Source organism: Schistocerca piceifrons, chromosome 6 (assembly GCF_021461385.2).
Source record: "Schistocerca piceifrons isolate TAMUIC-IGC-003096 chromosome 6, iqSchPice1.1, whole genome shotgun sequence".
Classification (NCBI taxonomy): domain Eukaryota; kingdom Metazoa; phylum Arthropoda; class Insecta; order Orthoptera; family Acrididae; genus Schistocerca; species Schistocerca piceifrons.
This window is the reverse complement of record NC_060143.1, coordinates 518,460,467-518,473,991: the sequence shown is the minus strand read 5'-3', so window position 1 is coordinate 518,473,991 and position 13,525 is coordinate 518,460,467. Positions and strand designations below refer to the sequence as shown.

Genomic DNA, 13,525 nt, shown 5'->3' with positions numbered 1-13,525 from the left:
AAGGGTGGTTGGTTGCAGTCCTCCTCCTTCTCACCCCTGCATTGGTATGCAGAGGAAGCATTGAGAAGCAAACAGAAAAATAAACTATGCTTAGATTTAATTATCACAGTTTACAAGCTATGTTAAGTTTACTTAGCAGTAAATTCAGTGGACCTGGTCATAGTATTGAAAATTGTGATGTTTCTCAGATAGATCACTTGCAGAGTTTAACGTGGGCAGTGGCCTTGATTAACTTTAATAGAAAAGAATGATTTGAACCATGTTTAAATGAGTACACTTTAATTAATAACATTGCTGTTTTTGCCTTTAGTACGAAGACTGGTCTGATGCACCATACCACACTAGTCTGTCCTGAGCAAGCATCTTCATCTCTGAATAACTTGTGCAGTCTACACCATTTGAATATGCTTACTATATTCATGCCTATGTCTCCATGTACAGTTTTTACTCCCCACACTTCCCTCCATCTCCAAATTGACAATTCCTTGATGTCTCTGGATATGTCATATCATATAATCTCTTCCTTTAGTTCAGTCGTGCTTTAAATTTCTTTTTTCCACAATTCACTTCAGTACCTCCTCATTGTTTATTTAATCTACCCTCAACATTCTACTGTAGCACTACATTCTGCAGCTTCTGTTACTTTCTAGTCTGAATTGCTTACTGTCCAAATTTCACTGCTGAAAATGCCAGACAAATACCTCAGAAATGACTCTTAACTCTTCATTTATGCTGAATGTTAAGAACTTTCTTTTCAGAAATTCTTTTCTTGCTATTACCAGTCTGCCCTTTATACCTTCTCTGCTTCGGCCAACCTCAGTTATTTTGGTGCCCAAATAGCAGAACACAGAACATTGCCACACAGCATACTTAATAAGACTGCCAGAGAGATAAATCAAAGAGCAATTATTTCAAAACTACAAGTTAAGACACCAAATGTACATATTAACATCATGCACAATCCATAACAACAGGAAAATAATTAACTCTCAAAACTCCCAGTTAATTATTTTTCACCTTAATTCTTTGAACATTTCATCCATCAGATTTGAGGTTGGTTGGTTGATTTGAGGGAGGGGACCAAACAGCAAGGTCTTCCATCCCATCAGATTAGCGAAGAGTTGGGAAGGAAATTGGCCGTACTCTTTCAAAGGAACAATCCTGGCATTTGCCTGTAGTGATTTAGTGAAATCATGGAAAACCTAAATCAGCGTGGCCAGACATGGGTTTGAACCATTGTCCTCCCAAATGCTAGTCCAGTGTGCTAACTGCTGTGCCACCTCGCTCAGTCAGATCGGAGCTCTCAACATGTTTTAATTTGACAGTCTTTTCTGTATGTTCAGAAATTTCAATATGCTGATATTATTTTTCTGTCATAGGTATTCTTGAACACATGTAAGGTAGCTTGATTGTCAACACAAAGTTCTGTCGGTCGATTCACACAAGAAATTTTAAGTTCTCGTTGGAAACACAATATCCAGAATATATCATCTATCAAAAAGATAGCAACTTGGTACTCTGTTTCAGCTGTTGAAGTCAACATACACATTGTTTTTGAGTGTACCAGACAATGAGTCCACCATTTGTGATGAGAACTGCACTGGTGGAACATCTGACAGCGACATCAACTCCTAATCAGATCAGTAATGCAAGCAGTGTTGAGCTTCCATCAATAAATTTAAGAATATAGACATTCATAAATTTTGCCTAGAACAGCATATGGAAGCATGTGCAACAGAATTAGAATTTCACAAACAATCCTTCATAATATTAAGTGTATATCGAGCACCTGCAGGTAACTTTAATCTGTTTGTAAACCACCTTGAAGCTGTACTGGCCCATTTAACAACCAAAAACAAAGAAATAGTGGTTGCTGGTGATTTCAATGTAGATTTCCTTAAAGACTCTCCCAATAAGAACTTATTTGGGTTAGTAACACTATCATTCAACTTAATTCCCACTGTAAAGTTCCCCACTAGGGTAGCCACTTGCTCACAAACAGCCATTGATAATATCTTTATAGAAAAGTCCAATAAACAAAATTATATTACAAAACCAATAGTCAATGGCCTCTCAGACCATGACATGCAGTTCCTTCTGTTAAATGTTAATACTGAACAGGATATAAAATCTGTTAAATCTGAGCTCAAGAGGGTAATAAGTAAGCCAAAAATTGATTATTTTAGGACACTCCTCAGAGACATTCACTGGACTGATGTTTACAGTGCTCATGGCATGAATGAAAAATATAACACTTTTGCTAATAAAGTGCTTACCTTATTCGAACACTGTTTTCCCCCAAAACGTACCAAGGTTAGAGCAAAGTCTACAAAAAAGCCATGGATTACTCGAGGAATAGGGGTATCTTGTAAAACAAAAAGAAAACTGTATTTGTCAAACCAAAACAGTTCCAATGTTGATGCTATAGCTCATTACAAGAAATACTGCAAAATATTAAAGACTGTAATACGGACGACAAAGCAAATATATTACAAGGAAAAGATAGTCATATCAGATAACAAAATAAAGACAATATGGGATATAGTGAAGGAGGAGACCGGTAGAACCAGACATGAGGATGAACAAATAGCGTTAAGAGTAAATGATACATTGGTGACAGATGTGTATAGTGTTGCAGAACTTTTTAATAAACATTTTATAACTGTTACCGAAAATATGGGGTTGTCAGGTTTGGTAGATGCTGCTATGGAATACCTCAGACCAGAAATTTCAAGCAACTTCCATAATATGAATTTGACCCTCACTGCCCCAACAGAAATAATGTCCATCATAAGATCTTTAAAATCAAAAACATCTAGTGGGTATGATGAAATATCAACAAAGTTAATTAAAGAATGTGATTCTGAGCTAAGTAACATATTAAGCTATCTGTGTAATCAGTCATTTATCAGGGGAATATTTCCCGAATGGCTGAAATATGCTGAAGTGAAGCCACTGTTTAAGAAGGGAGATAAAGAAATAGCATCAAATATCTGTCCAGTTTCACTGTTGCCAGCACTATCAAAAATTTTCGAAAAAGTAATGTACAGTCAGCTTTATAACCATCTTATCTCAAATAACATACTGTCAAAGTCACAGTTTGGATTTCTAAAAGGTTCTGATATTGAGAAGGCTATCTACACTTACAGTGAAAATGTGCTTAATTCATTAGACAAAAAAATGAAGGAAACTGGTATATTTTGTGATCTGTCAAAGGCATTTGACTGTGTAAATCACAATATCCTTTTAAGTAAATTAGAGTATTATAGTGTAACAGGAAATGCTGCAAAATGGTTCAAATCTTATATCTCTGGCAGGAAACAAAGGGTGTTATTAGGAAAGAGACATGTATCAAGCTATCAGGCATCATCCAACTGGGAACTAATTACATGTGGGGTCCCACAAGGTTCCATTTTGGGGCCCTTACTTTTTCTTGTGTATATCAATGACCTTTCATCAGTAACATTACCAGATGCCAAGTTCGTTTTGTTTGCCGATGATACAAACATTGCAATAAATAGCAAATCAAGCGTAGTCTTAGAAAGATCAGCTAATAAAATATTTGTGGACATTAATCACTGGTTCCTAGCCGATTCTTTGTCACTAAACTTTGAAAAAACACACTACATGCAGTTCAGAACTTGTAAGGGGTGTCCCACGAGTATATGTCTAACATACGATGACAAGGAGATAGAAGAAGTGGACAGTGTTAAATTCTTGGGATTACAGCTTGATAATAAATTCAACTGGGAGGAGCACACCACAGAACTGCGGAAGCCTCTTAACAAATCTCTGTTTGCAATGCGAATTTTGTCAGACACAGGGGATATAAAAATGAAGAAGCTGGCATACTATGCTTACTTTCATTCCATAATGTCATATGGGGTTATTTTTTGGCGTAATTCATCAAGCCAAGCTAAAGTTTTCTGGGCACAAAAACATGCAGTAAGAGTTATATGTGGTGTGAACTCAAGAACATCCTGCAGAAGCCTGTTTAGCGAACTAGGGATCCTAACTACTGCTTCCCAATATATTTATTCCTTAATGAAATTTGTCATTAAAATATATCACTTTTTCAAACCAACAGCTCAATTCATGGAATCAATACTAAAAATAAGAATAATCTTCACAAGGATTTAAAGTCACTTAGTCTTGTACAAAAAGGTGTGCATTATTCAGGAACACACATTTTCAATAACTTGCCAGCAGCCATAAAAAGCTTAACAACCAATGAAATTCAGTTTAAGAGAAGCCTAAAGGATTTATTGGTGGCCAACTCCTTCTACCCCATTGATGAATTTCTCAGTAAAACCAACTGATTTGTGTGTGTGTATATATATATATATATATGTGTGTGTGTGTGTGTGTGTGTGTGTGTGTGTGTGTGTGTGTGGTTATAATAGAGGGAAACATTCCACATAGGAAAAATATATCTAAAAACAAAGATGATGTGACTTCCCAAATGAAAGTGCTGGCAGGTCGACAGACACACAACGAACACAAACATACACACAAAATTCAAGCTTTCGCAACAAACTGTTGCCTCATCAGGAAAGAGGGAAGGAGAGGGAAAGACGAAAGGATGTGGGTTTTAAGGGAGAGGGTAAGGAGTCATTCCAATCCCAGGAGCGGAAAGACTTACCTTAGGGGGAAAAAAGGACGGGTATACACTCGCACACACACACATATCCATCCACACATACAGACACAAGCAGACATATTTAAAGACAAAGAGTATATACAATATAACTTCTGCGCAATTCCAGTGCAGTAATATTGTAAATCTGTGTGTGTGTGTGTGTGTGTGTGTGTGTGTGTGTGTGTGTGTGTAAGTACAATCTAACTTCTGCACCATTTCAGTGCAGTAATGTGTTCATTGTAAATAAGTATTATAGTAGTTGTATTACATGTTTATTACCTTATAAATAAATAAAAACTTTTTTATTTTAAATTCAGTGCATTAGTATTTGTAAAATGACTTTTATATAGTGTTCATTAAAAAATGACAATCATTCCACTTGGGACCTGTGGAATGGTACATTAGCTTATTTGTTTTAGTTGTAAATATTTGTCATGTATTGTTGTTTTTCTGACATGTTCCACATCCTGGAGGACCTCCTCACTACGAATCAGTTGGAATGAAAGTAAATCTAATCTAATCTAAAGAATACAGCAGACATTAGAGTTTCTGAAAAATGTGTCACACTGTTTTCCAGTGACTCATCATTGGTTTATTACAAACTCTGTTTAAGCAAGTAATAGTAAAACTGATCTCCTGGTGAAATATTATTGCAAGGTACAATAGACTGCTGATAGCTTATTAGCAGTATTCTTTTGCGTCCAGTGCCTCATCATTCACAAAATTTTATTTTCTGTCACAATTCCATGTTCCACAGGTATAACTACTGGATTGAAGTTATTAAGGTGAAAACATCCCAGGTCATTCTCTATAAATATAGTTTGATTTAAAAAATTATCTGTGAAATCACTTTAATTTTCATTCCAAAATAGGACATTTGATTCCAAAACATACAGTCAAATATTATTTCAAACTTTTGGCACCACTTTTTCACAACTTCCCTAATGCTGTCTGTCTTTTTTCCTGTAATTAGTTCATCCTCACCAAACAATGTTATAATGATGCTTTATATCCATTGTAATAGATACAGTGATTGTCACCTGGATTTACATATTCAAATGTTATAAGAAAATTTGAAAATCTCATGTTCTAAATCTCTGAAGTTTTTTTCTGGTGATATAAAATTTTCTTCAATTTACAAAATCTATTTATACCATCATTGCATCTTTCAGCTTGATTCATGTAAACTCTTCTTGCAGATCACTTTATAAGAATGATGTCTTAACATCAAATATTATGTTCTTTATTTTCGTAGCTGTAAGATTAAGAAGAAGCAGTCTAATCAATTTGCAGTGCACCACGGAAGTAAAAATTTATAAATAGCGTATTCGTTCCTCCTGCTCGGAACCTCTTGCAACTAATCCAGCTTTAAAGCATCCATCTTGCTTTCAATGCAGAACGCAACAACAGTTTAAACGTTTTACATTCTGTGGAAGTTCTTCAGTACTCCAAGTTTTCAGTTTTGTATTTATCAGAGTATACTTTATGTTAGTTTTTTTTTTACTTTCAGGATAACTGAAACAGAATGTCTTCAGCTTTTTCTATCATACAAAGTTTGTGATATTACTATGTTGTACAAGATTCATGTCGTAGCCTGCAAATCTGTTAGGTATCCCAAGGTTTCAAAGATAAAGTTTGAGTGGTGAGACTCTATCTAAGTTATCTGATCTATGCTACTGTCTTTTGAGACATCATGAAGTGAATTATCAGACTTCTGGTTTCCTTCATCTTGTCCTTGCAAAAATCTTAACTTCAGTAGTTCTTCTTTATTACTGATTTTTTTTTTTTTTACTCAAAAAATGTCATTATCAGAGGCCAAAATGTCTTTTTCATGAAGTAGGTAGACTCTGTAAGAGGGTAAATCCAAATAATATAAGACAAAGATTCTTTTCTTTGATTTCTTTCTGGCCTTTCTTCATTAGCGATCTTCAATTAGAATAATGCATTCACCCCCAGAACTTCTCAACTTTGAAAGTTCCATTTTATGTCCAGGTGATATTACAGTGTGACTTTTTCCTTTTACTGAACACACATCAGTTTGGTTTAGTGTGAAGATAGCAAACTTGTCATTTTGACCCACGGATTTTTATTCATGTTTCCTGCATATGTTGTTGATCATGCTGACTTGAAAACTGTGTGGTGTCTCCTTCAGTTGTTCTGCTTTGTTGAAATCTATGTGTGTTCATCTTCATGTGAAAAACTCTTAAGTTCATCTTGTATTTTAGGATGAGTATTCATCATTTTGGTACCATCGCCTGACTCTGAAGTCTCCAGTTTCTTCCCATATTGATTTTCAACTATTTTCGTGGAAGTTTCTAATTTTTAAACAGCTTTGTCTTTAATCTTCAGAAAATAAATATATTTGAAGTGTGGAAAATAATCTTTGAACAAATAAATATGTCTTGTTCCCCTAATGACAAGATATTCATTTCACACAACTCAACATTAATTATATTGAGTGTATTCTCAGCTATCTTTGTGTTTGTTCAGTTAGATTTGTGATGTTGTTTGCCATAGATACAGCCACCACATACTTAACTCTTCTAGTCGTAAATATGGTCATGCCAATTCTGTTTAGTATGTCTCTGACATATTCCACACTTTGATATGGTAACTTTTCATACCACAAACTAATTGAAATTTCTGTCATACATTTGTTTGACTCTTCCTTAGGATACTTCATTTTGTATCGCTGACAGTTGTGTGCTCTATTGATACACCCCGTATACAAATTCTGCACTAGGATCATCTTTACATCTACATCCATACTCTGCAAACCACTATGATGTGTATGGCAGAAGGTACATCCCATTGTACCAGCTAGTGGGGTTTCTTTCCGTTCCATTCACATATGGGGTGTGGGAAGAATGAGTGAGCGCCTCTGTGTGTTCTGTAATTATTCTATTATTCTAATCTCATGATCCATATGTGAGTGATATGTAGGGAGCTGTAGTATATTCCTAGAGTCATTTAAGTCTGGTTCTCGGAACTGTGTTAGTTGACTTTTACACCTCTCTTCAAGAGTCTGTCAATTTAATTTCTTCAGCGTGTCTGTGACACTCCCATGGCTCATAAAAATCTTTGACAATTCGCGGTTCCCTTCCCGTACGTATTTATTATCCCCTGTTCGTTATATTTGGTATGGGTCCCACACACGTAAGTAATATTGTAGTATGGGTCACATGAATGATTTTTAAACAATTTCCTTTGTAGACTGAATTTCCCAGTATTCTACCAATAAACTGAGGTCTGCCACCTGGTTTACCCACAGTTGAGCCTATATGCTCATTCCATTTCATATCCCTACAAAATGTTACACCCAGGTATTTGTATGAGTTGGCAAATTCCAGTTGTCATCAATATTATAGTCAAACGATACTATGTTTTTTTTTTTTTTTGTTTTGTGATGCACACAGTTTTATATTTCTGAGCATTTAAAGCAAGTTGCCAATCTTTGCACCACTTTGAAAACTTACCAAGATCTGACTGAATATTTATGCAGCTTCTTTTACACAGTACTTCATTATAAATAACTGCATCCTCTGCAAAAAGTCTGAGATTACTGTTAATATTGTCTGCAAGGTAGTTAATATACAACATGAACAGTAAGGGTCTCAACACACTTCCTTGGGGCACACATGAGGTTACTCCTACATCTGGTGATGACCCACCATCTAAGGTAACATGCTGTGTCCCCCCTACCAAAACATTCTCAGTCCAGTCACAAATTTCACTTGATACCCCGTATCATTGAACTTTGGACAATAAGTGTAGGTGTGGTACAGAGTCAGTTACTTTTCAGAAATCAAAAAATACCGCATCTACTGGACTACCTTGAGCCAAAGCTTTTAGTATGTTTTGTGAGAAAAATGTGAGTTAGTTTTCACATGACCAATGTTTCTGGAATCCATACTAGGAGGAGATCATTCAGTTCAAGATATCTCATTATGTTTGACCTTAGAATATCTTCTAAGTTCCCACAACAAATCAATCTCAAGGATATTGGACAGTAGTTCTGTGGAATTCATACAGATGAGTCCTGTGCTTTCTTCCAACTACTGGCTACAGTTTTCTGTTTGTGGGGTCTACAATAGATTATAGTTAGAAGAGGGGCTAACCCAGTTACAACTTCAGTACAGACTCTGTTACGGGTTCCATCAGACCCTGGAGCTTTGTCCAGTTTGTAATGATTTTGACTCCGGTGCCCTTCTCAGCATGGCGTTCCAAGTGGCCCCTTGTGTAGCTTGGACCTTGGTTCGGCACTGACCGTTCTCTATCTAAAATCTGATATTCAATATCCACCACTCCAGTTTCTTCTAATTCAGTAATTCAGTAGTGTTGCCAGTCAACATTTTCATACGTTGACTCAGTATTACAGTATTTGTTAACCAGTACTTTCTAAATGTTAATTGTTGCATGGCGGCACAATCGGGTTAAAAGTTATGAATTACAGTATGTTCTTTGTATCCACATTTGAATATACCTTATTCCAAAAGAAAAACAGAAATAAGTGCTAACAGTATTTGAGACAGAGAAGGGGCTGGGGTATTTCCTCTATCTGAAACAGAGCATATGAGCACAACTGTTCAAGTTAAACAAAATTTGATAACTTTTAGAACAGAACTCCTTTCTAATGAACTTGTGTTTGGTGCAAAGAAGGGAAAAACAAATAGGAACTTAAAGTGTAATGAGAGACACAACAGGAAACAAAATAAAAATGATCCTGTAGCAAATACAGGGTACTTAAATACAAAATTTGTTGCAAACATTTTACTGAAACACAGAATGTATTTTAATAATAATTTGTGAACTGTGATTTGTCAAAAGCAGGTAGAATTTGCAGTTTTGTCAAAATATTGGTTTAAAAATATAATAAGAACAGTCAAAATTTCTTAGTTCCTCATATACACCATAAGTAGGTACAAAGTATCATGAATTATTTTTCTTGTTAAATATATGATTTGCTAATCAGTATGTTATTCTGTTTCAGACTGCCAAACTCCACACTTGTGAGAAATATGTTACTGTATGGATTCACAAAAAAGTGTTAAATGTCAAACAAATTCCTCCATAATCCTACCTTATTTGTGTTACACAACTCTGTTCAATAGAAATGTGCTTTAAAAAAGAACATTCTTGCAAGGAAATCTCCTTCAAGCTATAATCACTATTGTCCCCATACATTGTTCATTTTCTTAAAAAAAAGGTCTGTGTGCATATATCCTATATAATACTACAGAAGTTTTGGAGGTTAACTTAATTCCTATCTGCAGTTCTCTGTATTTCCATAACATGCCTCACTGTTCATTCAAGTATTGTGGTTAGAAATTATATTACAGCAGTGATTCTGTATGGTGAGGTTAAGTAACTGACAGTTGCTGTGTCAGCAGGCTACCACCATTACTCTAAGCCAAAAGCTGCATTCATTCTTTAAGATGTAAGCTGTTAAAATAATACTACCCACAATAAAGTTTTCATAATATACCATTAAAAAGTTGTAATGTTGGTGTTTCATATCATGATTCTGGAGATGAAGAGCATTGTATCATATGAATAGGCACCAGAATTTTATCAGATAGGGCATAGCCTAATAGGGTGTAGCCAAAGAGGTTCGTTTTGTATACACATCAGTGACAATAGGACTGTAAGAGATTGCTATATGCAAATAAATAGTATCTTTTGAGGTTCACTAATCTATTCACCTTCATTGTGGCTTATCCAGTGATTTTTACTGGAATAAAAGTTAAAAAGTGCCATGCATATATATGTATATGCCTTCCCTTCCTCAGAAACAAACAGTTTTGATGAATATAATTTTAACCAAGCAGAGCTATTTTGCTACAACAACTGACAATATTGTGTACTGCTTCCCAATTTATAAAAACACCACTGGGTGATATAATAAAGCACCAATGGGGTCTGCGAAATTACATCTGTATCTGTTTAGCAAATTCTGGCAGAAGAAGATCTGCATTCTATAAATGACTAAATAGACAAAATAACTGCTGGAAATATATATAAATTTTAGTCATTAAAGAAGTGGTGGGAAGTTTTCACTGCAGCTAAATAGCACAATGTTTGATGTAATGAGTTCTTCCATTTCTCAGAAAATGCTTTTGGATGCACCACATTTTTTTCTCAGTTTCTTCTAGTTTTGAAGAGGTCATATGCACCATTTGCATTTATCAGCTGCCATGATGAAGTAGTTTCGATCTCCTGATGTTCCACCTTTAACTATTAAAACCGTTAGTGTATTAAATAATTACAGATCTTGTCAGTCAGGAACAATCTCACAGTGAATTACTTGCATATTTTTTTCTTTTTTATTGGTGATCCATAAAATGCAGTTTATAAATGAGAAAGACATGAGAAGCAACTTGTGCAGCAACCGCAGAAATGATGACCAAGCAGACAGAAACATGAAATCACTATACATTTCATATAAACATTTATTATTAAAGTTTCCCATTGGGAAACACTATGAACAAGATTATTCAACTCATAAATCAAGCCAGAGAGAACACTTTCCTTCACAGTGCAAATTCTCTCGAGATGCCAGGATTCTTAGACAGTTTATTTTATTTTAGGATTCCTGTTGTTTTCTTCATGTGGGAAGCCAATGTTAAAGGTTACACTCCTTTAGAATTTTTTGTAAGATAATCATTTTTACAAACTTTTTTTTAACATATGGAATAGATCATCCATACCCTCCTGTTTGCAAATGAGAATGAGATGTGACTGCTAATGACATGTATTTCTGGCTTTAATCTGTTTTGTAAAAAGAGAGTATTGTTTATATATATATATGAATGTAATGAATAATTAATTCTGCAACCTTGTAAACAGAATGTTACTCAGAAAATTATGTTTAAGACCAGTAAATGCATTTTTATATGCAAAATTATTTACTGGAGGTTAGACAAGTAATACACTATACTTTTTATACAAACAGTATGGTTTTCACAATTTAATGACCCCTGCATTATAGGTTGTGGAATATATATGTGTATATATATGTATGTATAAAATATATTGGTATGTGTGACTGTATGCAGCCTGAGAGAATGTAAGTAAATTAGCCTGTGTGTAGAACTTACTGTGTACTATAATAAAGCCGAATACTAGTCCAAATCAGAAAATAGAAAGTGCAGTTGATTCCATCCAGAGAAATTTACCAACTTTATCACATTACTACATAAAAAACATTCCTTCAGTATTTATAATTAAAAATGTAATTCAAGTAGCTACTCCACCCCTGCAAGTTTTTGGGCAACATAGTGTGCCACTTATGGAGAGAGATACTACAGCTGTTACCTCTTCAATTCTTCAAAACAAACACATTCATTTTCCTTTAAATTTATAACAAATAATGTATGCATTATATTTGTCCATTATATGTGTTACTCCTTTTTAGTACAAATGTGCTCATACTCAGTCATAGCTTTTCCCCTCCTCTATGTGGTCTACATCACAAAGCATACAACATTTTTTACAGTATTCAGTGGATGTATTCTAATAGCGAGACCCATCTGCATTCTAAAAATGAAAATGTTCATTATTGTCTATGTTATTAACCACCATGGATGTGGAAACATTTTTAATTATATATTTGAAAGGTTTACTTATAAGATCCCTCTGATGTTGTTTAAAATAGACTGTTTTTATGTCTATTTATATGGCTGGACAGTGAGAAAAATATGCTTCACAGGGGATACAACAAATGTGAGAATGTTAACTGTATATTTCTGGACAAAGAATTAAATATTTCAGATATTCCTGTAATATTTATATGACTTTTCAGAAGAATTTCTAACTGCTGACAGAAATGCATGCTATAATTTCTGAAGGCAACATACATACTGTAAAATGTTAATGGAATCAACAAGTATAGCAAAAGGACATATGTATCATTTATTGTCCTGAAAGGCATTACCATTTATCAGCAGTACCTGCACTTGTACACCTACTGAAATAAAAGTGTCTGACTTACACATTAATGAAAAATAAACTATATCACAGTTTCCAGAATGAATCTTTCATTCTACAGTGGAACATGCACCACTGAGAAACTTCCTGACAGATTAAAATTGTGGACAGATCTGGACTTGAACCTGGACCCTTGCATATTATGAACAATTTCCACAAATGACAAGCCTTTGGATTCAAGTCTATTTAGAACACAGGTTTGATATAACTCAGTTCTTGATTCAAAAATACTTCATTGAACAACAAAGAACCACAAAATCGAAATGAAGGAACATATTTTTTTCTGCTCTGATTTTACAAAACATGTTATTAAATATCGGTCTGTATTTACATAGAGCAACTTTAATTTCTCCTTGTATGCTCTATCAAGTTTCTACCACATCCAATAATGCAGACTTCTGTTGTGCTCTGAAAAAAAGTATGTAGGGCAGCTGGCAAATGAAATTTAATGGCAACCATTACCTCCGAAAAGGGCTTTGTTTGAGGCATACATAATTCCCAAGGTCAGCCCTGGTGAAAGACCTATCAAAAAATCCTAGGAATTCTGGCCACATGTAAAAGCAATTAACAGACTCAAAATCGTATTCCAACACAAGGATACTATCTCATACCAATTTTTGATTACTGCACATGGACAAAGATGAGAGAGATTGCAAAATGTCACCTCATACTGAAAATCAAATTATAAGATTATTCAAAGCAAACAATGTGTCAGGCCCTGACAAAATTACTGAGAGATTTTCATTGAATACACTACAGAATTAGTTCATTTGTTAGCTGTTGAAAAGTCTTGTATGACAGGAAAAGAACACGTCACATCTGTTTCCAAAAAAGGATAAAAAAGTGGACACCAAAATAGACCAATATCACTAAAATCTACCCATTGCTCAAATATCATAA

General features: G+C 34.7%; 1 protein-coding gene across 4 annotated transcripts in view; it reads left to right on the top strand.

Annotated features, from left to right (window-relative positions):
- LOC124802909 (synaptotagmin 1-like) overlaps positions 1–12,421 on the top strand; it is a 1,021,155-nt gene extending 1,008,734 nt beyond the window's left edge. For all 4 annotated transcript variants that reach the window (XM_047263978.1, XM_047263977.1, XM_047263975.1 and 1 more), the window contains one exon: positions 9,630–12,421. The gene's annotated coding sequence lies outside the window, so the exon portion shown is untranslated. The remainder of the gene's footprint in view (positions 1–9,629) is intronic.
- The last annotated feature ends 1,104 nt before the right edge of the window (positions 12,422–13,525 follow it).